This window comes from Eleutherodactylus coqui, chromosome 7 (assembly GCF_035609145.1).
Source record: "Eleutherodactylus coqui strain aEleCoq1 chromosome 7, aEleCoq1.hap1, whole genome shotgun sequence".
In the NCBI taxonomy this organism is placed as follows: Eukaryota; Metazoa; Chordata; class Amphibia; order Anura; family Eleutherodactylidae; genus Eleutherodactylus; species Eleutherodactylus coqui.
In genome coordinates, this window is record NC_089843.1 from 128,464,465 (window position 1) to 128,487,694 (window position 23,230).

A 23,230-nucleotide genomic window follows, 5' to 3' on the forward strand; every position below is an offset into this window, starting at 1 on the left:
GGCGCGGGGGGTAGCAGCGGGGAACAGGGGGGAGCCCTTTCTCTCTCCCCCTCCCCCCCACTCCCCACTGCTAACCCCCGTGCCGCCACGGCGCCCCCCGAATTTTTCACCCTAGTACGGAAGTACTCGAAAATCGCAGTACTCGGGTGAAAAAGGGGCGTGGCCGAGCACGTTCGCTCATCTCTAATTAAAATGTATTGGCTACTTATTACTCCTTTTTACCACAAATTGAAGTCAGTGGCCATTTACCAATGTCTACTAGGCCATGAACCCGTTATACAGTATATCATTGCTAATGTCATTTTATGCTATACCATCTTTTGTAACTTAAACATATTTAACCTATAAATTTCCCATTAAAAATGCAAGTTTTTTTTAGTGATATTTATACATCATTATATCATTATTATCAGGTGATGTCTGCTTTAGTATATAAATGTATTGCCCAAGAACTACCAATTCAGGAACACTTCTTCTTATAACTCTTATAACATTGTACCACTATTTTGTTACTCCTCTTAGTAGTTTATGAGGAAATTAGCAATAGGTATTACCATTTTTTGGGGGGGTGGGGGGGGGGACGGATATTATCCAACCAGTTTGTACATAGAGGGCTATGTACTATAGTTGCGCACAATATGCCTGCCCTTGACCCCCAATACTCCCATTAATAGGTAATGGTTCAACCATGGAAGAACTTGTCATAAAGTATCTAGGGGTCTCTTACTATGATACTAAAGTCTCATTTAAAAATGCCACAATGATCTGTCAGTCCTTGGTAAACAGGCACAGAGCAGAATATGGCTTTAATTAGTGACTTTAATATTTATTGCGCTTAGCATGACTAAACTATAAAGCACATGCTCTCCAATGTGTAACATTTGCTTGTAAATCTAAAAAACACTAAAACTATTTTAAAATTACAATGGAAAAGTTATTTATGGAAACGACTTAACAGATTTCATTGATCAAAACCTGCAGATACTAATGGATCCATTTATGCATTGATCAGATACATAATATTGTTTCCATTTATAGTAAGATTTTTATGATTTATAAGTTGTGACATTGAAAAATAGAATTGTCAAGTATTAGCAGATGCTTGCAGACATTTTCCAAATTTGACACATGGTAGAACAGCTTAGCAGATGTTATTGGTTGGGACGACATAACTTAACTGTGATATCATACACAAGTTTGAATGGCCCTGGAGCCGTTACCTGATCTTACAGTATAAGCGCCATGCTTGATTGGGATAAATTGTTCCATCTGATGATTTAACTAGAGAAATAAAGGTTAGAACGTGTTAAAACATACACTTGACTAAGAAAAACAAGTAGTAAATACACATAGGGTATTTACTAGAACTTTATGCATGATACCGGTTATATGCAGCTATGGTTATATATACTAACAAGTGGTTTAACCCCTTGAGTGGCGGGTTTCCTACCACCCTGTCGTGCCCACCAGGGCAGGTTTTTTAAAATGGTCTAATCATTGAATTTCAACTAATTTTGCAGTTGCGTCTCAAGAGCCATAACTTTTTCATTTTTCCATTGACATGGCCATATAAGGGCTTGTTTTTTGCGGGACAAGCTGTGATTTTTTAAACAGGAGGAAGGAAAAAAAGAAATGGGGAAAAAAGAAAAAAAGGGGCCATGTCATTAAGGGGTTAAATAATGTATTAACTTCCTTCTCTGGGTCATTACGACGCACACGGATACCATATGTGTAATTGTATTTTTGATTTTTTTACAAAGTAAAGGGAGACAAGTGTTTTTATAATTTTTTTTTAAATAATTTTTTAACTTTTTTTTTTTTTTTAACTTTTTTTTCTTTTTTGTCCCTTTAGGGGACTTCCACAGGGACCCATCAGGACCCCCTGATCACATTCTGGGGGTCCGATGGGGACAGCCCTTTACATGCTGCAGTGACAGCCCTTTACATGCTGCAGTCACCTAGACTGCAGCATGTAAAGGGTTAACACAGCAGAGATCGGAGGTTTTCTCTGATCTCTGCTGTAAGAGCTAGAACCTAGCTGTCCTCTGACAGCTAACAACCAGCTCTCCCTGTCACAGAGACCATCGGCTTGCTTCTGACAAGCCGATGGTCTCTATGGCAACCTGTAAACAACGCAGGAGATTGCCGATATGCCGGCAATATCTTCTGCTGGTTTTTCAAAGCCCTTGCACTGCTCTCTGTGGGTCTGTGCAGGCAGAGCACACTGTCACAGCTTGTGGCATTGTGCTCTGCAGCTCCCATAGTGATACATAGCCCGGAAATCTTCCGGGCTATGTCACTATGAGCAGTGGAGCTCGTCCCGGAAAATTTCCGGGCGTGCCACTCAAGGGGTTAAGGTGGAACAAATCAATAGTATTCAGTGGACCAAGGGTAAGTGAGGAAGAGCCCTATGTTTCATATACACTGAGGTATTAGAAATACAATGGCATTATTACTGCTATATGTAATGCATTTTTAATAATTTCTAATAACATTTTGTAGAAGATTGTCCTTGCCAAATCTCTGTGCAAGGTAAAATAAAAAAATGAGGGTTTCGAAGGTTCTGTTCATAGTTACATCAGTCTCCATTCAAAGACTCTGTTGCAAATTCTGTCAGGAGGAATAGTACTTCAGGTTGTGCTATTCTTATGGTCAAACCAACAGTCACCTTGTTGGAACCCAAATGGACCACACTTTCTCTCTCCCCCCCCCCCCCCCCCCCCACTCTCCTCTGCAACCCCCCACGCACTCCCGGCGCCCCCCGAATCTTTTCGTCCGAGTAGTCAGTTACTCGGAAAAAGCGGTGCTCGGGTCCAAAAACACCCGAGCTGAGTACATTCGCTCATCTCTAGTAGCAGCCCATGCATAGAGGACTACCTAAAGTAGTCCTGGATATTTATGAGCTGCAGGATAGCTACACCCATTCTGCCCTCCAGTCATTGATTGATTGCTGTTTGTCTATTACTGTGCATAGTGAGAGAGCAGACATATCATTGTAATCTGTATGGCTGTCATTACCTTATACTGTCTTGAGAGAGGGGTGCAAAAACAGAGTCTCTTTAACTGTTGGCACAGCACACTCAGGTAAAAGGAATTCCTCAGGTATCCTCCACAACAAGGTGTGTCCATCTGATGTGAACATGGAGTAGCGTGATTTATTACTTCATAGAACATTCGTCCACTGCTTAACTAGTAAATAATGATGCTCCTTGAACCACTGTAGATGGTCTGATGCATTGTGCTTCTTGATGGAGAGCTTGTGTGCAGCAACATAATCTGTATATCCAATAGTCTGCCGAACCCGTCACAAACTACGGTTGACATCTCCAAGGGTCTGCATGTTATGTACCATGGTCTAGGACACATGACATACTAATAAGACACAATCCATTCTACTGATAGGGGTATCCAAATACTTTTGGTAGGACAGTGTATTCAATTGTACAATTGAGTAGCAGTTTGGAGTACCTGGTGGCCCAATAAAAATACCCGCAATATGAATAATTAAGGCTTACATGAAGAAAACGTATTTCTGCTCAAGTGGAAATATAGATATCTATGTGAATGTTGGCCTAAGGTCTTTATACATATAGTCACAGATATTTTGGTCAGTTGACAGTAGGAAATATTATTACACATCTTGCTATTCTATAATACTGGTAACTGCTAGAGATGAGCGAGCACGCTCAGTAAGCGTGCAACAGGGGGAGAGCGGAGGGGAGCAGGGGGTGGAGAGTGAGAGAGATCTCTCTCTCCCCCCGCTACCCCCAGCCGCCCGCCGCCCCCCCAAGCAAGCTCAGAGGAGAAAGCAGTTACTCGAGATGAGCGAGCTCGCTCATTTCTAATAAATACCTTAGATACATTTTTATGAATTCAAAAGGATAATTGAATTATTACATCCATTGGAATAGTTGGATCCAACTGGATGTCCACTGTGATGATTCACACTTATTTACTGTTGTTTTAATAGAAATATTAGTAAGTATACACTAAAACTTAAATAGTCACTGACCTTTCAAACAACTTTTGTTTATGTAGTAGTCAATGTGATAACTAGCAAAATTGCAAATCACTTTATTGACCGAGAATGACACTTTTAAAATCCATCTAAAGTACTTCTAATTTGCTGTCCACTGATTGTTATCAAGTATGGCTCATCTCTAGTAAAAGAGATAAGACAGGCATCAGAAAGTGCAAGAGGGTGATGGCTTCCTGTTGCCTGCCCATAGGAGTCTATAGGGAGGTATTAGTAGGAGGGGGAGAGATATCAATACATAGATGTATCTAAAGCTTAGAAGTCATATAATGGCCAGAAATATTTTTATTCCACATGTAGACATTGCAGCTTATTCTGCAAAGTCATCTAAAAAGTCAGGTGTGGTTTAAATAAATTTTCAAGGTAAAGCCCATTTAATGGCACTTGGTCTTGGTATTGTTTTAGCGCCTGTTCACATCAGTGTGGGAGATAAAGTTCAGAACCTTTGTTTCGGAACTCCATCAAAATAAAGGACACATTACACTAATATCTATCAACTGCTGGGCTATGGCATGGGGTAATACCAGTAGTGCCCCCTGCATAAAACCACTGATTAGCAGTGCGTCTGTGTGATCCCACTCAGTATTAACCGCTCAATGGTGTGGCCGTTTTTTTTTAAGTTAAGTATTATGCTGCAGAGTGTTAAGACAGCAGACAGCTCATGACCTGAAGGTTGCAAGTTCAATCCCCGCTTGTTTCAGGTAGCCGGCTCAAGGTGGACTCATCCTTCCGAGGTTGGTAAAATGAATATCCAGTTTGGTGGGGGATAATAAATAAAAAAATTACCTAAAAGCACTGCCGAATAAGATGGCGCTATACAAAGAAGAAGTCCCTTTCTCTTACCCTAACAAGTCCCTTATCCACTGACGTAGCCATCTGAGGGCTTGCCTTTTGCATATAATATACTGAAAAACTATAAAAAAAATTAAATAAAACCACAATTCTAGGGCTTATTTTTTGTGGGACATTCTATTGGTGCCATTTTAGAATATGTGCGACTTTTTGATTGCTTTTTATTACATTTTTTTGGAGTTGGGATTGATCAAAAAAAGCGCAATTCTGGCATTGTGTATTTTTTTCTTTCCAATGACTTTATTCTATGTGGGTTAAATAATACATTACTTTGATAGATCAGACTTTTAAGGATGCAGTAATGACAAATAGAGTATTGCATTAGAGCACTTTCTGAGAGGCAGTCTATCTAGCTATGCCACAGCCATACCTTGGTAGGTAGTCAGCCATGGCAGCCCTATAGGCTTTCAAAAGACCCCAGACTGTTATGACGACTGAACAGCAACAGCTGCAATCAGCATTCAAGCTGATCGTGGCTATTGCAGGCGGGTGTAAGCTGGCAAAGGCAGCTAAAACCCACCATGTATTGGGTGGGATCCACCCCATATCCCGATCTATACAAACCTTGCACCCCATGATGTAAATATATTTCCTAGGGAGTGAAGAGGTTAATTCCCCCTGCTTGGCCCTTTTTAGTATTAATGCCTCCTGCATGGCCCCAGCTCAGCACCCGTCTTTAAAATTACACGGGGGATTAAAAAAATATGACTCCATTTTGCATCTTGTATCCATTTTGTATCAATCTTCTATCTGGTATGCTTCAGCCTGTCATATTTACATTGTTGACATTTTTCTTCATGAGAACTTTGCAGTTACTACATCGAGTATAATCTTGCTTGGTCAGAACATCCCATACTTTCCATGTTTTGAGACAAGAGGACCAGACTACACAACCTTGGATGATATCAGTGTCTGTTCTCCATGAGAAGGCCATTTTACAGGGCACTCATGAGGCATAGTGCCAATCTGCAGGAGAGAAGTCTGCCTGTCAACTAGGACATCATTTTTCTTGTTTAGTTTTAATAACCAATAATAGTAAACGAATTATAATAAATTATAATTACTACAAGTGAGGCATGTTCAAGCCTCATTGCAAATGTCTTTGTATATGTACTTCAGCTTAATAATAAAAAATAAACAAAATAACTTACTTAATTACACTAGGACAACGAGCGCGGTCATTTGTTCTCGGGGTAGTCCATTTTTATAAGATTTGAAACACCCAAAATATACCTTTAAGCATAATTTTCGCTATCACATTACCTTTTCTGCTGCCTCTCCACTCAGGTCACTATCTCTCCAGATCCCGACAGTCTCCACTTACTTAGACAGTCATGTGCTTTCTAAGCATGTGAACACCTCAACCAATCACTGGCCTGAAATAAGAACTTCCTGGATGCATTAAAAAAAATTCAACTTTATATCCTCCATTATGCAGTGTTTTAACTTTATCAGTCTTTCTCAAACATATGTTGTACCAATACTGAGACCAGTGATTGTCTAAGTAAATTCCAAGGTGGACCCCATGTAAGCCTCCAGATTACCGTACTTACCTGGTGGTTTCCAGTACATGGGCTGACGCCCCTGACAAGCGGCAAATAACAGTCTGAATTCTAATAGATTTGCTCTGAATTGTTTGGTCTTTACTGTCCACCATATTTACTAGGTGACAGGTTATTTAAATGACTCCTGATAGCGTGTCACTACATTGACACAGAAACAAGTTAAGTCTTTTTCAGAATATTTGAGTTCAAGAAAACAAAATCTTTTCTATTTTTGTTGTGTCTAGAGCTGAAAGTGGAGTATTTCTCATAAAAGCTGGCCAAACTGTGAGATACTGCATGGCCGGGTAGCCGCACATTCCAGCTATCTATTGACTATTTTGTTTCGAGTGCCTTAATTTTAGGAATACTAATAAAAGTTACATTTTAGGGAATTTATTTCTTTTTTTTCCTTTTGTTTTGGTCCACTTCAGTGATTTGGTCTAATAATTACCCCGTTTCCCTGAAAATAAAACCTACCCTGAAAATAAACCCTAGCATGATTTTTAAATAGTGTCCAGGCAGCTATACATGTCAAAAGGAAATATTTTGGAGCAAAAATTAATATAAGACCCTGTCTTATTTTCTGGGAAACACGGTACATAGTAACATAGTATTTCCATATAGTTCAGCCTGTTTATCCTCCTATGTTGTTGATCCAAAGGAAGGCAAAAACTCCAAGAGGCAGGAGCCAATTAGCCCATTTGGGGGAAAATTCCTTCCCAACTCCCTAATGGCAATCAGACTAATCCCTGGATCAACCCCTAATAGTTCCTACCTGCCTGTATACCCAGATTAACAATTGACCTAAGATTTATATCTTGTAATAGCCTTCCTCTCTAGAAAGATATCAAGTCCCCTTTTAAACTCCTCCCTGGATTTTGCCATTACCACATCCTCAGGCAGAGAGTTCCACAGTCTCACTGCTATTACAGTAAAGAACCCTTTTCTGTGTTGGCGATGAAACCTGCTTTCCTCTAGATGTAGTGGATGCCCTCTTGTTACCGTTGCAGTCCTAGGTATAAATAGATCATGGGAGAGATCCTTGTATTGTCCCCTCATGTATTTATACATAGTTATTTGATCGCCCCTTAACCTTCTTTTTTCCAGGGTAAATAATCCCAATTTTGATAGCCTCTCTGGGTATTCCAGTCCCTTCATTCCATGTATTAGTTTAGTTGCCCTTCTTTGAACCCCCTCAAGCACTGTAACATCTTTCCTGAGCACCGGTGTCCAGAACTGTACACAGTATTCCATGTGGGGCCTAGCAAGTGCCTTATATAGTGGTAGAATAATGTTCTCGTTGCTCGCCCCTATACCTCTTTTAATGCACCCCAAGACTTTATTGGCTTTTGCAGCAGCTGACTGGCATTGGTTACTCCAGTTTAATCTACAATCAACTAGTACCCCCAGGTCTTTTTCCATATCACTTTTCCCTAGCAGTACCCTATTCAGTGTATATTGGTGACATCTGTTTCTCCTGCCCATGTGCATAACCTTACATTTATCAACATTGAACTTCATTTGCCATTCTTCTGCCCAAGCCCCCAGCTTATCTAGGTCCGTTTGTAGCTGTACATTGTCCTCCGTTGCATTGATTATATTGTATAATTTTGTGTCATCTGCAAATATTGATATTTTACTGTGCAGCCCTTCTATTAGGTCGTTGATAAATATATTGAACAGAATGGGGCCTAATACTGAGCCCTGTGGCACCCCACTAGCGACGGTGGCCCAATCAGAGTAGGAACCATTTATTACCACCCTCTGCCTTCTATCTCTGAGCCAGTTCTTTACCCAGATACACACATTTTCACCCAGACCGAGCTGTCTCATTTTATATATCAGCCTATTATGCGGCACGGTGTCAAATGCTTTAGAGAAGTCCAGATATACAAGATCAATAGACTCTCCCTGGTCCAGCTTAGAGCTTACTTCATCGTAGAAGCTGATCAGATTGGTCTGACATGATCGACCCTTCATGAATCCATGCTATTGAGGAGTTATTCCGTTGTTCTCCTTGAGGTATTCCTTGATGGCATCTCTCAGAAACCCCTCAAATATTTTTCCAGTTACTGAAGTGAGACTTACTGGCCTGTAGTTACCATGCTCACTTTTGGACCCCTTTTTGTAAATTGGGACCACATTGGCAATGCGTCAAACCGCTCACACGCTGCCGCATAGGCGCAACCACTCACACGTTGCCGCCTATGCGCAACCGCTCACACGTTGCCGCTTATGCGCAACTGCTCACATGCTGCCACCTAAGCGCAACCGCTCACACGCTGCCGCCTATGCGCAACTGCTCACAGGCTGCTGCCTATGCGCAACTGCTCACACGCTGCCGCCTATGCGCAACCACTCACACGCTGCCGCCTATGCGCAACTGCTCACATGCTGCCGCCTATGCGCAACTCCTGGTGGTGCCGGCGCCAGCTCCTGCGCCACTCCAGTGTTCCCTGCTTCCAGTTAGCTCCTTCGCTCCTGCTTCTGGCGCCTGTTACCTGGCGTCTGACGTCACTTCCCTAGTAGCACAACTGATATTAGACTGTCAGGCCTTCTGTGATAGACAACCTTTGGATAGAGTTTTTCAAAGTCCAAACAGATGTTATCCTTAGAGGGATTTAAATCTAGCACCCCGGCACTAAAAGGCAAAGGTTGCTAACAACTGAGCCACATTCAAGAAAGAACATGCCAATTTTTCTCTCATTGGTTTTAATGGGAGATAGAATCAGCTTATAGGTTACAGTTAGACCCACAAAGCAATTCTGTATCCTGTATGGACCAACTTCTGTATATAACTGTACCCATTGCATATCTTAACGTATACTTATGTTTGCAATCACAACCATACTTTTATGCTAACCAAATCTCAATAAAAATTATTGAAAAAGAAAGTCAATAAAAGTTTTCTTTGTTCAACACATTAATTTTCCTTTCAATTTGAAAATGTTGTACGCAATTTTGAGATTTGCTATAACCTGAACATAAGCAAAGGCCAACAACTCTACATGCCATATACTTGACATATATCATTGGCATGCTGAGGTGATTAAGGTTTAACTTCTGAGCAAATTATCCCCTACCCATAGGACAGTGGATAACTTTCTGATTGGCAGAGGTCCAACCCCAGGGATCCCCATCGGTTCCACATTGTCACCCCTAGCATTTCTCGAAGTTTGGACACTAGTGGTGATGGATGCATCCCACTGTTCCATTTACTTTAATGGAACAGCAGAAATTGTCAAGTTCAAGTGCGCAGCTATGCCTGGCATTCCAATTAAAGTGAATATAATAGCAGAGTGCATGTGTGGCTAGTGCAGCCATAACTTCAGGACAGTACTGGGGTGAAGTCCCGAGTTTGAACAACTCTTTCATTGCCCTCCAGCCAATGATTGGCAGCTCTCTCTCTCTCTGCACAACAATAGGTAGACAGAAGTTGATCACTGGCTGGAGGGCGGGTGGGTGTAGTTAGCCAGCAGCTCATGAATATGCAGGACTACTTTAAGTAATCCTCTAGGGAAGTTTCTCCAATACTACTGCACAGATCCACACAGCAGCCATATCACTGTAATCAGTGTGGCTATTGCTACCTTGTGGTGCCCTCAGAGATGGATGCAAAAAGATGGTGACAGAGTCTCTTTAAGCTAGTTCTGTATAACTACATTCTTATATTTAGACCTACAGTAACAGATGCCATAACAATTTCCCCATGAAGTGCATACATTTCTTCACAAACAACATTCAAAAGCACATATATACAAATTGTAATTGTTGTAAGTGAATAGACATATTGCAATCTTGCACTTTTATGAATAAATCACCTACAGGCCTGGTTCAGACAGGGCAGTTTGGGGTTGATAATGAGCCAGTAATAAAAACTACTGGGAGGAATATAATAGAGGAAATAATCCTATTTTTTGTAACCAGTTTCAGTTTTAGTTTTGATAAATATGTACAAAAAACTACTTCAAAACTGAATTGTGTGAACAAGGCCACACTGAACACAATGCATGGAGATAGTCACCTTGTAGAGAAGAGAAAAGAATATTTAAAAACTGAAGGAGACCCAACTGTAATTGTAAGCACATGCTCCACAACAGTTGTGCAATGTGGATATTGACCATGGCAAAAGATGAAAGATGATAGTCCGCTCTCTTTCCTTTATTTAATAAAATGACAATTCTGTCATCTTTATTGTTGCACTGAATTAATTAGAATATTTATAAAGTTTTCCAAAAAAGGACTGCTAATATAAATGATATTTTAATCATATTCATACAATCAACATAGCCAGCCATTAACACGTGAAATAAATTAGTGGTAAAACAGCCCAGACTTTATACAATAAAAGTGTTTAACACTGTTATTGTTAATAGTTAGAGCTACTTAACCCAACACTTTCATATTCCATTTGCCTGTGTTACTAACCCAAAGAAGTGAAAAGTTATAATTTACTCTGACATAATACCAAAGACGGCAATAGTTTCATCTGTATATACATTGGGGCAGAAGCAAATACATTAAAAATGGTCTTTCAAATGTGTCTTAAAAAGTGGACAGGGAGGAAAGTCATGTAGAGTGTACCCTATTTTCCAATTCTGGCATGTTGTTCTGGCATTGTCTTTTGAACATGCTAAATGCATGAATAGGGCTTGTTCTCAACTGAACAGTGTGGCAGGGGAGGAATATCTTTGCACTATCTTCCCTTCTGAAGTGGATTTTGTACTCTACATTAAATACATATATTTATTAATGGCCTGGTAGAAGGATTGCACAGTGAAATATCAATATTCGCAGATGACACAAAACTATGTACAGAAATTAACACAAGGGCGGACGCAAGGCGGTTGCAAAGGGTTCTGGATAAGTTCGGGGCTTGGGCAAAAAAGTGGCAAATGAGGTTTAATACTAATAAATGAAAAGTTATAAACATGAGCAGAGGAAATACATGTCACCCTTATATGCTAAATAGTTAATCACTGGGTAACACTGACATGGAAAAGGACTCAGGGATTTTAGTTAACTGTAAGCTTAACTGGAGCAACCAGTGTCAGGCAGCTGCCACCAAGGCGAATAGGAACATGAGGTGCATCAAAAGAGGTATAGGGGCACATGACAAGAATATTGTTCTTCCTCTTTACAAGTCACTGGTCAGACCACACATGGAATAGTGTGGGCAGTTTTGGGCATCGGTGGTCAAGAAGGATATCAGAGTTTGAGCTGGTTCAAAGGCAGACAACTAAAGAAACAAATCAGATGGTCGGACTACAATACCCAGAGAATTTATCAAAATTGGGATTATTTAGTTTAGTAAAATGATGGTTTGGGGGGCGACCTAATAACTATGTATAAATATATCTATGGACAAAACAGAGATCTCTCCCATCATCTATTTAAACCCAGGACTGTGACTGTAACAAGGGGGGACCCTCTGTGTCAAGAGGAAAGAAGGTTTCTACACAGACATAGAAGGGGATTCTTTACCGTAAGAGCAGTGAGACTATGGAACTCTCTGACTGAGGACATAGTGATGGTGAACTCACTAAAAGAGTACAAGGGGAGCCTGGACGCCTTTCTTGAGCATTACAATATTACATGTTATAATCACTAATAACTTCAGAAGGGTCGGTGATCTAGGGATTATTCCGATTGCCAGATTGGAGTCAGGAAGAAATATTTTTCCTTGAATTGACTTCTCAAAGAATCATAGAATGGTAGAGTTGGAAGGGACTTCCAGTGTCATCGGGTCCAACTCCCTGCTCAGTGCAGGATTTACTAAATCATCCCAGACAGATATTTGTCCAGCCTTTGATTGAACACTTTCATTGAAAGAGAACTCACCACCTCCTGTGGTAACCTGTTCCACTCATTGATCACCCTCACTGTCAGAAAGTTTTTTCTAATATCTAATTTGTGTCTCCTCCCTTTCAGTTTCATCCCATTGCTTCTAGTCTTTCCTAAAATCACCGCTGCAGGGGATCAGTATATATCTATTCTATTCACAGACTGAAATCCTAAAATAAAATATAACTTTTATTTAATTTTACTATAAAATCCTACAAGGAAAGGTGAAGGCTTCATAAAAGAAAACTGAATATGTGTTCAGATGATGTATTTACTTATACGTTTCTTCTCAAGCAGTCACACAGGTATAGTAGTGGTGGACTGCTATAGTTGTCACAATAGTGATATTCTGGTAACTATGATCCTTGTTGTCCCATTTAGTATCAGACAATATAAAAGGAATCAATATCGATTCCGTTATACATCAAGCTCTCGTTTGTCAGGCTCAACGCGTTTCCTCGCTTACGCGATTCATCAGGAGCAAAAGTATCATACAGATAGAAACCGATAATTGTCAAGGATCGTACACTCAATTATTTATGCCCAATTGCAGCATAAATTTAAATTAAGCGGATTGAGTGTATAGAGATAAATTACAAGTGTTTCGTACTTCCCCAATAAAATTTGAGTGAATAGCGCTATGTAATGTAGAAATCATCTGATCATCTATAGAATTGATGAAATGCAAATGGGATACACATCCGCAGGCAATCTTTCATCAGTTGGATATGATCTGCCAGTGCCGAGATCACGGCTATGAAGGGTCCCAGAACAAAATGTGTCTGAACGAGAAGAAAGTTGACAACTTCCTAACCTCACTTTCTGACCATAATATCTGAAGGTTTACGTTCCCTCTTAAACCCAGGGGTAACAGCAAATAAACCTAGCCTATTATCCCTATCTATGCTCAGGCAAACAACACTAATCGCTGGAAGCCTGGCTACAGAGAGTAGTAAGTAAACCAAAACAAAAAATGTCAGATAAATCTGGCAGCAGCTCCAGCCTTCTAGTCTTTCCTTGTGCAAATGAGAAAGGGCTGATCGCTGTGCAGTGTGACAACCCTTCAGATATTTGTAGACCACTATTAAGTCTCCTCTAAGCCTTCTTTTTTGCAAGCTAAACATTCCCAGATCCTTTAACCGCTCCTCATAGGGCATGATTTGCAGACCGCTTACTATCTTGGTAACTCTTCTCTGAACTTGCTCCAGTTTGTCTATGTCTTTTTTAAAGTGGGGTGCCCAGAACTGGACACAGTATTCCAGATGAGGTCTGACTAAGGAAGAGTAGAGGGGGATAATGACCTCATGTGATCTAGACTCTATGCTTCTCTTAATACATCCCAGAATTGCGTTTGCCTTTTTGGCTGCTGCATCACATTGTTGACTCATATTCAGTCTATGATCTATTAGTATACCCAAGTCTTTTTCACATGTGCTGCTGCTTAGCTCAATTCCTACAGGCCTGTAGTTTCCTGGATCCACCTTCTTCCCTTTTTTGAAGATAGCGACAACATTTGCCCTTTTCCAATCTTCTGGGACTTCTCCTGTTCTCCAGGAATTTTCAAAGATTATGGCGAGTGGTTCAGCAATTACCTCCGCTGCTTCCTTTAGTATCCTAGGATGTAATTCATCTGGACCTTGAGACTTGAATTCATTTAAGTTAGCTAAGTGTTCCCTCACCATCTCTCTGCTTACAGATAGCCTGCATTCTTTTATTCCCCTAATAGCACAGGGAAGATCAGTTGATGTTCCATCTACTTTCTGAGAGAAAACATATACAAAATAGGAATTTGAAAGTTAGGCCTTCTCAACATCATTCTTAACCAATTCACCATTTTCATCTTGTAAGCATCCAATAGCATCTTTGACTTTTCCTTTGCTTATGATATACCCCCCAAATCTTTTTTCATTGCCTTTGGCCTCTGTTGCAAGCCTCAATTCATTATTAACTTTAGCTTTTCTGACACTTGCCCTACAGTTTCTGCAGACCGCGCTATATTCTTCTTTAGATATTCCCCCCTCTTTCCATTTGATAAACAGATTTTTCTTTGTTTTTAACATGTGTGCAATTCTGTGTTCATCCATCCTGGTTTCTTTAAATGCTCTCAATTCTTCCTTCTTTTAGGGATTGTTAACGACTGTGCTTTGAGAATCTCATTTCGCAATATTTCCCATCCTTCTTGGACATTTCTGTCCTTAAGAACATCCAGCCATTGGATTCTTCCTACCTTCTTTCTGAGTTTATTGAAATCTGCCTTTCTGAAATCCAACCTTGAGGTCCGAGTCTTCTCAGGTCTTCCTCCCCTTTTTATCCAAAATTTAAGGATAGCATGATCACTGCCTCCTAAGAACTCAGCCACCCTTACTTCCTCGCTTGCCGGCGCTGATTGGCTGAGACAGTCAATGAAGGGCTGTGATTGGGCATCGAGCGTGCCGACAACCAATCACAGCACTCTATTGCTGGAGGCGGGGTTCTCAATCCTGGCCTACGCAATAGACTTGTGAATGCAGGGGAAGTCTGGATCAGCGGCAGAGACCAGCGGCAGCGACCCGGACTGCAGCGGCTAGGTGAGTATTACTTTCTTTTTTTTCCTCTATCTAACTGGGACCGATTTTCGGGCTAGGGCTTCTATTGCAAGCCCTCACCCCGAAAATCTGCGAGCGGTTAACGCTGCCAAAAACGCGGCACCAAGTGTTGCCGCGTTTTCAGCAGTGCTAAACCACTGCCCATTCACTTCAATGGGCAACGCAGGGCTGAAAACGCCCCAAAATAGAACATGCATCGCTGTCAAAGCGCAGCGTTGGAAGGCGCTGCGTTTTCAGCCCTGTGTGAGTAGTCCCATTGACATGAATGGGAGTCTTGTACAGCGTTTAGCTGGATCAACATTGGGAGAGGTAATAGGCTAAACTGGATTGACATATGTCTTTTTCGGCCTTACATACTTTTACTATGTTATTCTGTTACATATAATGTATCAGTTTGTCACATAGTGTAACAATTTGCAATGTACTGTTTTGTATATGTTTTGCTATCATATAATATTAGGACATACAGTGCCATAACATTATAATCAGCGAGCATCTGACCTCTAGAATCCTTGTCAATCACAAGAAGAAATGGACGGTAGCTCCAGTAGGTATTTTTCTGCACAGATGCACAACTGTACAAGGAAAAACTTTGAAAAAGCCCCAGTGCTTAGCTTGGCCTGTGGCCCCTTAATTCTGTGGATTGCTGGTGGTACAAGTAACAAGTAGCCAGATTCCACTGTTGTTAGAGTGACCACATATGCTAGTCATGACATACCACTCACTATGGTAGAAAAATTGCTTTAACCCCTTTCCGCTATATGACGTACATTTACGTCATGCAGCGTAAGGGTATGTTGCGGGGCGACCTCTCATCATACAGTGCGGGCGTCAGCTGTTTATTACAGCTGACACCCGCGGGCAATAGCTGCAATCAGCCGTGCGGCTTATCACAGCTATTAACCCTTTGAATCCCCCAAACAATGTTCAGGGGTCCCATACAGCCCCCCGCGGTGAGATTGCAGAGAGACGTGCAGATGTCATGGCAGCTGGGAGCCTTCTGAAAGGTCCCAGGGCTGCCTTAGTAGTCTGCCTATCAAGCCGTCCCTGTGGGATGGCCTGATAGACTGCCTGTCAGATTGCAGTATGATGTAATGCTATGGAATTACATCATACTGCAGGAGCAATCAAAGCATCGCTTGTTGTGGTCCCCAGGGGAGCCTAGAGGACAAAAAAAAGGAAAAATAAGAGCAATAAAGTTTTACTAATTGTGAAAAAAAAATTAAAAGTTTTAATTACTCCCGTTTTGTTATATCTATAATAAAAAATCTAAATCATAAAACAAAAATACATATTTGGTATCGCCGCGTCCATAAAAGTCCTATCTACCGAAGTAGTACATTATTTACCCTGCATGGTGAATGTCGTCTGAAAAAGAAAATAAAGAACACCAGAAATACACTTTTTCAGTCCCCGTCTCCCAGGAAAAATGCAATAAAAAGCGATCAAAATGTCATACGTCTTCAAAAATGCACCAACGTAAACTACAGGATGTCTTGCAAAAATTGAGCCCTGACACAACTGCGTCAACAGAGAAATAAGAAGGTAATTGCGCACAAAACATGGCGGCAGAATATAATTTAAAAAAATTAAATGTCTTTGAAAAAAATAAAAGTAGTATAGCAAAAAAAAAAAAACTATACAAGTTTGGTATCGTAGTAATCATACTTACCAATAGAATAAAGTTAGCGTGTCATTTTTGCTGCAGTTTGCGCGCCGTAGAAATAAGACGCACTGAAAGATGGCGGAATGTCATTTTCTTTTTTCATGTTACTCCACTTAGAATTTTTTAAAAGTTTTTCAGTACATTATATGGTACATTAAATAGTACCATTCAAAAATACAACTCATTCAGCAAAAAAAAGCCCTTAGGCCTTAGTCAGACGGGCGTTTTTTCGCGCGGTTTGCGCATGCGATTTGCGCATATATAGAACCAATGGTTCGCTATGGTATCGGTCACATGTCCGCTTTTTATGCGCATATGCGAAAAATTATAGGACACGACGATTCGCAGATCGCGCCTATCTGCGTTCTGCGTTTTATGTGCGCACCAAAATCATTTTTTTCGCCGGTCAGACGAAGTTTCATGCGCATTTTGATGCGCACGGCGATTTTTCTCCGGTCAGACGGGCGTTTTGCTGCGACAATTAACGCGGCTAGGTGCAGATTTTTCCCGCGATTTTTCGCCGGTCACTTGATTTGCGCATGCGCATGCGACATGCGATGCGCAAATCGCGCGAAAAAACGCCCGTCTGAGGCCAGCCTCATACAGAAAAATTGATGGATTAATAAAGGAGTTACGATTTTTTAAAAGGGGGGAGGAAAAAACGAAAATGGAAAAAATAAAAAGGGCCCGCGTCATTAAGGGGTTAAAGTCCCATTGCTCCATTCTGAACTACTTAGATAATATAATGAGATTTCATTTATAAGTGGACAACCTTATCACGTGTAAAGCAATGCTCTGAATCAGTAACCATCAATTTACTAAAGATACATGAATGAAGTTGAAATATAAAAAGAGTCGGGTGGTTTAACTGTAATAGAGAATCCTGGCATATTAACATCGTCTAGTCTATTCTACAAACTTAATTTACACGTCTGCTTAGCACCACATGACTGGTGCATCACACTAACCTAATTTAATATCTAATATATTGGATTAAGCTGTTATGCAGTAGTTTACGAATTACAAATAAATTGCACAAGGTTATAAAGACACGCAAGTATACTGTAAATACTCTATTGGTCACTATATAGTGATGATGTTTCTAGGTATATACTCACATGTCTTTTCCATGGGAGAGAAAAGAGGAATGGCTTACAACCCAACATAGGGGAGAAGCTATGGTGCACTTTGTAGTCATCCCCAGGTTCCCCATATATCATGAGGTCTATGAAATCCATTGACCCCTTGTTTGGCACTCCAGAAAGATATATATAAATTAGAAGTGGCCATTGAAACATGCGTCTCTCTCCATTTTAGTTTATGGGAGTTGTGAAACGTCAGGCTGTTTCCACAATGTTCATAATGAAGTCACAGTGTCAGAAGGACAACGCCTTGATTTAATGTGATGGTAACAATAGTAATCAGATAGAATGATTTTAGTTGGTTTCATCCCAAGTAGGCAGGCTCCCGATAATATACGAAACTTTTTTAACCTAATTCAAATTGCGAACAATACCAAAATTCCCTTATCTGTTTTAGCATTAGATATAGGAAAAGCCTTTTACTCTCATGGTCCTGTGGTAGATGGCTGAGAGGTTCACCATTTTGTCTGTATTTTCTGTTGTCAGCTGTGAAGATGCTATATTGTGTCTCTAATCTAAACCCCTGGGGGAAGGGAACATCGCCCCCCCCCCCCCCCCCCACCTCCACAAGAATTGAAGGAGCAGTGCTTTGTGTCCATAAACTGGTCAAACCGGTTCTAACTAGCAGAGAACTACTTATCTAGAAATGTCTTTGTGTACCTACACTCAGTCCTCTGCAAACTAGGATTTGATGGTCCATTCTTAAATGAACTATCCGCCATTTACTCTAACCCTTCAGCATATACTAAACTCCCATCAACCCATCCATTTCCAATCAAAATTCTCAGAGGCACCCGTCAAGGATGCCCGCTCTCACCAGCACTGTTTGCACTTGCAATAGAGCCACTAGATATTGCAATTCACAAAAATCCCAATATAACTGTGGTATCTGTTAGCAATACAGACAATAAACTCAGCTTATTTGCAGATGTCCTACTCTTAACTTTAACCAAACCATTAAACTCCCTGCCTGCCACTTCTATACAACCCTGTTTTTCCCCCTGGCTTAGATGTTGCACAATTTATATGGTGGCAAATAAGCAAACTTACTTCTCTCTATGATTTCCTCATAAATGGTAAACTGATCTCATTATCATCTTTTAACCCTTTCCAATCCAATGTCGGGCCTGCCCTGACATCATAATTTCCCTCCACAGCTCCGAAGTCGGGGCAGGCCCGACACTGCAGTGCAGGAGTGCATCTGCACCCGATCATCAGACACATCGGGTGCAGATACACTTCTGCACTGGTCCTCATCGAGGACCCCTGAGGAAAAGGCAGAAAGGGTTTTTAATAGAGATGAGCGAGCACCAAAATGCTCGGGTGCTCGTTACTCGGGACGAAATTATCGTGATGCTCGAGGGTTCGTTTCAAGTAACGAACCCCATTGAAGTCAATGGGCGACCCGAGCATTTTTGTATTTCGCCGATGCTCGCTAAGGTTTTCATGTGTGAAAATCTGGGCAATTCAAGAAAGTGATGGGAACGACACAGCAACGGATAGGGCAGGCGAGGGGCTACATGTTGGGCTGCATCTTAAGTTCACAGGTCCCACTATTAAGCCACAATAGCGGCAAGAGTGGGCCCCCCCCCCTCCCAAAAACTTTTACTTCTGAAAAGCCCTCATTAGCATGGCATACCTTAGCTAAGCACCACACTACCTCCAACAAAGCACAATCACTGCCTGCATGATACTCAACTGCCACTTCTCCTGGCTTACATGCTGCCCAACCGCCCCCCTCCCCCCCACAGCGCACACCAAAGTGTCCCTGCGCAGCCTTTAGCTGCCCTCATGCCACACCACCCTCATGTCTATTTAGAAGTGCGTCTGCCATGAGGAGGAACCACAGGCACACACTGCAAAGGTTGGCATGGCTAGGCAGCGACCCTCTTTAAAAGGGGCGGGGCGATAGCCCACAATGCTGTACAGAAGCAATGAGAAATAGAATCCTGTGCCACCGCCATCAGGAGCTGCACACGTGGGCCTAGCAATGGGGAACCTATGTGCCACACACTATTCATTCTGTCAAGGTGTCTCTGCATGCCCCAGTCAGACCGGGCTTTTTAATTCATAGACACAGGCAGGTACAACTCCCTATTGTGAAGTCCCTGTGGACCGACAGCATGGGTGGGTGCCAGGAAGCCACCGGCGGTACATAGAAATATCCCATTGCATTGCCCAATACAGCTGAGGTAGTAATGTCGTGCTTAATGCAGGTGGGCTTCGGCCCACACTGCATGCCCCAGTCAGACTGGGGTTCTTTACAAGTGGACACATGTAGGTTAAACTCCGTGTGCACCTACAGCATGGGTGGCTCCCTGGAACCCACCGGCAATACACAAAAATATCCCATTGCATTGCCCAACACAGCTGAGGTAGTAATGTCGTGCTTAATGCAGGTGGGCTTCGGCCCACACTGCATGCCCCAGTCAGACTGGGGTTCTTTACAAGTGGAAACAGATGCATTTATAATTCCCTGTGGACCCACAGCATGGGTGGGTGCCAGGAAGCCACCGGCGGTACATAGAAATATCCCATTGCATTGCCCAACACAGCTGAGGTAGTAATGTCGTGCTTAATGCAGGTGGGCTTCGGCCCACACTGCATGCCCCAGTCAGACTGGGGTTCTTTACAAGTGGACACATGTAGGTTAAACTCCGTGTGCACCTACAGCATGGGTGGCTCCCTGGAACCCACCGGCGATACACAAAAATATCCCATTGCATTGCCCAACACAGCTGAGGTAGTAATGTCGTGCTTAATGCAGGTGGGCTTCGGCCCACACTGCATGCCCCAGTCAGACTGGGGTTCTTTACAAGTGGAAACAGATGCATTTATAATTCCCTGTGGACCCACAGCATGGGTGGGTGCCAGGAAGCCACCGGCGGTACATAGAAATATCCCATTGCATTGCCCAACACAGCTGAGGTAGTAATGTCGTGCTTAATGCAGGTGGGCTTCGGCCCACACTGCATGCCCCAGTCAGACTGGGGTTCTTTACAAGTGGAAACAGATGCATTTATAATTCCCTGTGGACCCACAGCATGGGTGGCTCCCTGGAACCCACCGGCGGTACATAAAAATATCCCATTGCATTGCCCAACACAGCGGATGTAACGTCAGCTGTAATGCAGGTGGGCTAAAAATTCATTTGATTACACTGTAGGCGAGGGCCCACAAAAATTGCTGTATCAACAGTACTAATGTACATCCAAAAAATTGGCCATGGCCAACCAAGAGGGCAGGTGAAACCCATTAATCGCTTTGGTTAATGTGGCTTAAGTGGTAACTAGGCCTGGAGGCAGCCCAGTTTAACTAAAAATTGGTTCAAGTTAAAGTTTCAACGCTTTTAAGAGCATTGAAACATATAAAAATTGTTTAGAAAAATTAGATGAGTGAGCCTTGTGGCCCTAAGAAAAATTGCCCGTTCAGCGTGATTACGTGAGGTTTCAGGAGGAGGAGCAGGAGGAGGAGGAGGAATATTAGACACAGATTGATGAAGCAGAAATGTCCCCGTTTTGGATGGTGAGAGAGAACGTAGCTTCCATCCGCGGGTGCAGCCTACGTATTGCTTAGGTATCGCTGCTGTCCGCTGGTGGAGAACAGAAGTCTGGGGAAATCCAGGCTTTGTTCATCTTGATGAGTGTTAGCCTGTCGGCACTGTCGGTTGACAGGCGGGTACGCTTATCTGTGATGATTCCCCCAGCCGCACTAAACACCTTTTCCGACAAGACGCTAGCCGCAGGACAAGCAAGCACCTCCAGGGCATACAGCGCTAGTTCAGGCCACGTGTCCAGCTTCGACACCCAGTAGTTGTAGGGGGCAGAGGCGTCACGGAGGACGGTCGTGCGATCGGCTACGTACTCCCTCACCATCCTTTTACAGTGCTCCCGCCGACTCAGCCTTGACTGGGGAGCGGTGACACAGTCTTGCTGGGGAGCCATAAAGCTGTCCAGGCCCTTAAAGACTGTTGCACTGCCTGGGCTGTACATGCTGCTCGATCTACGCACCTCCCCTGCTACCTGGCCCTTGGAACTGCGCCTTCTGCCACTACCGCTGTCGGATGGGAATTTTACCATCAGCTTGTCCGCCAGGGTCCTGTGGTATAGCAACACTCTCGAACCCCTTTCCTCTTCGGGAATGAGAGTGGGAAGGTTCTCCTTATAGCTTGGGTCGAGCAGTGTGTACACCCAGTAATCCGTAGTGGCCAGAATGCGTGTAATGCGAGGGTCACGAGAAAGGCATCCTAACATGAAGTCAGCCATGTGTGCCAGGGTACCTGTACGCAACACATGGCTGTCCGCACTAGGAAGATCACTTTCAGGATCCTCCTCCTCCTCCTCCTCCTCCTCCTCAGGCCATACACGCTGAAATGATGACAGGCAAGCAGCATGGGTACCGTCAGCAGTGGGCCAAGCTGTCTCTTCCCCCTCCTCCTCATCCTCCTCATGCTCCTCCTCCTCCTCCTGAACGCGCTGAGATATAGACAGGAGGGTGCTCTGACTATCCAGCGACATACTGTCTTCCCCCGGCTCTGTTTCCGAGCGCAAAGCGGCTGCCTTTATGGTTTGCAGGGAACTTCTCAAGATGCATAGCAGAGGAATGGTGACGCTAATGATTGCAGCATCGCCGCTCACCACCTGGGTAGACTGCTCAAAGTTTCGAAGGACCTGGCAGATGTCTGCCAACCAGGCCCACTCTTCTGAAAAGAATTGAGGAGGCTGACTCCCACTGCACCGCCCATGTTGGAGTTGGTATTCCACTATAGCTCTACGCTGCTCATAGAGCCTAGCCAACATGTGGAGCGTAGAGTTCCACCATGTGGGCACGTCGCACAGCAGTCGGTGCACTGGCAGATTAAACCGATGTTGCAGGGTGCGCAGGGTGGCAGCGTCCGTGTGGGACTTGCGGAAAGCGCTGAACCACCAAATTAAAGACGTGGGCCAGGCATGGCACGTGCGTGAGGCTGCCGAGCTGCAGAGCCGCCACCAGGTTACGGCCGTTGTCACACACGACCATGCCCGGTTGGAGGCTCAGCGGCGCAAGCCAACGGTCGGTCTGCTCTGTCAGACCCTGCAGCAGTTCGTGGGCCGTGTGCCTCCTATCTCCTAAGCTGAGTAGTTTCAGCACGGCCTGCTGACGCTTGCCCACCGCTGTGCTGCCACGCCGCGCGACACCGACTGCTGGCGACGTCCTGCTGCTGCTGACACATCTAGATTGCGAGACAGAGGTTGAGGGGGAGGAGGAGGAGGAGGGTGCTTTAGTGGAAGAAGCATACACCGCCGAACATACCACCACCGAGCTGGGGCCCGCAATTCTGGGGGTGGGTAGGACGTGAGCGGTCCCAGGCTCTGACTCTGTCCCAGCCTCCACTAAATTCACCCAATGTGCCGTCAGGGAGATGTAGTGGCCCTGCCCGCCTGTGCTTGTCCACGTGTCCGTAGTTAAGTGGACCTTGCCACTAACCGCATTGGTGAGGGCGCGTACAATGTTGCGGGAGACGTGGTCGTGCAGGGCTGGGACGGCACATCGGGAAAAGTAGTGGCGACTGGGAACTGAGT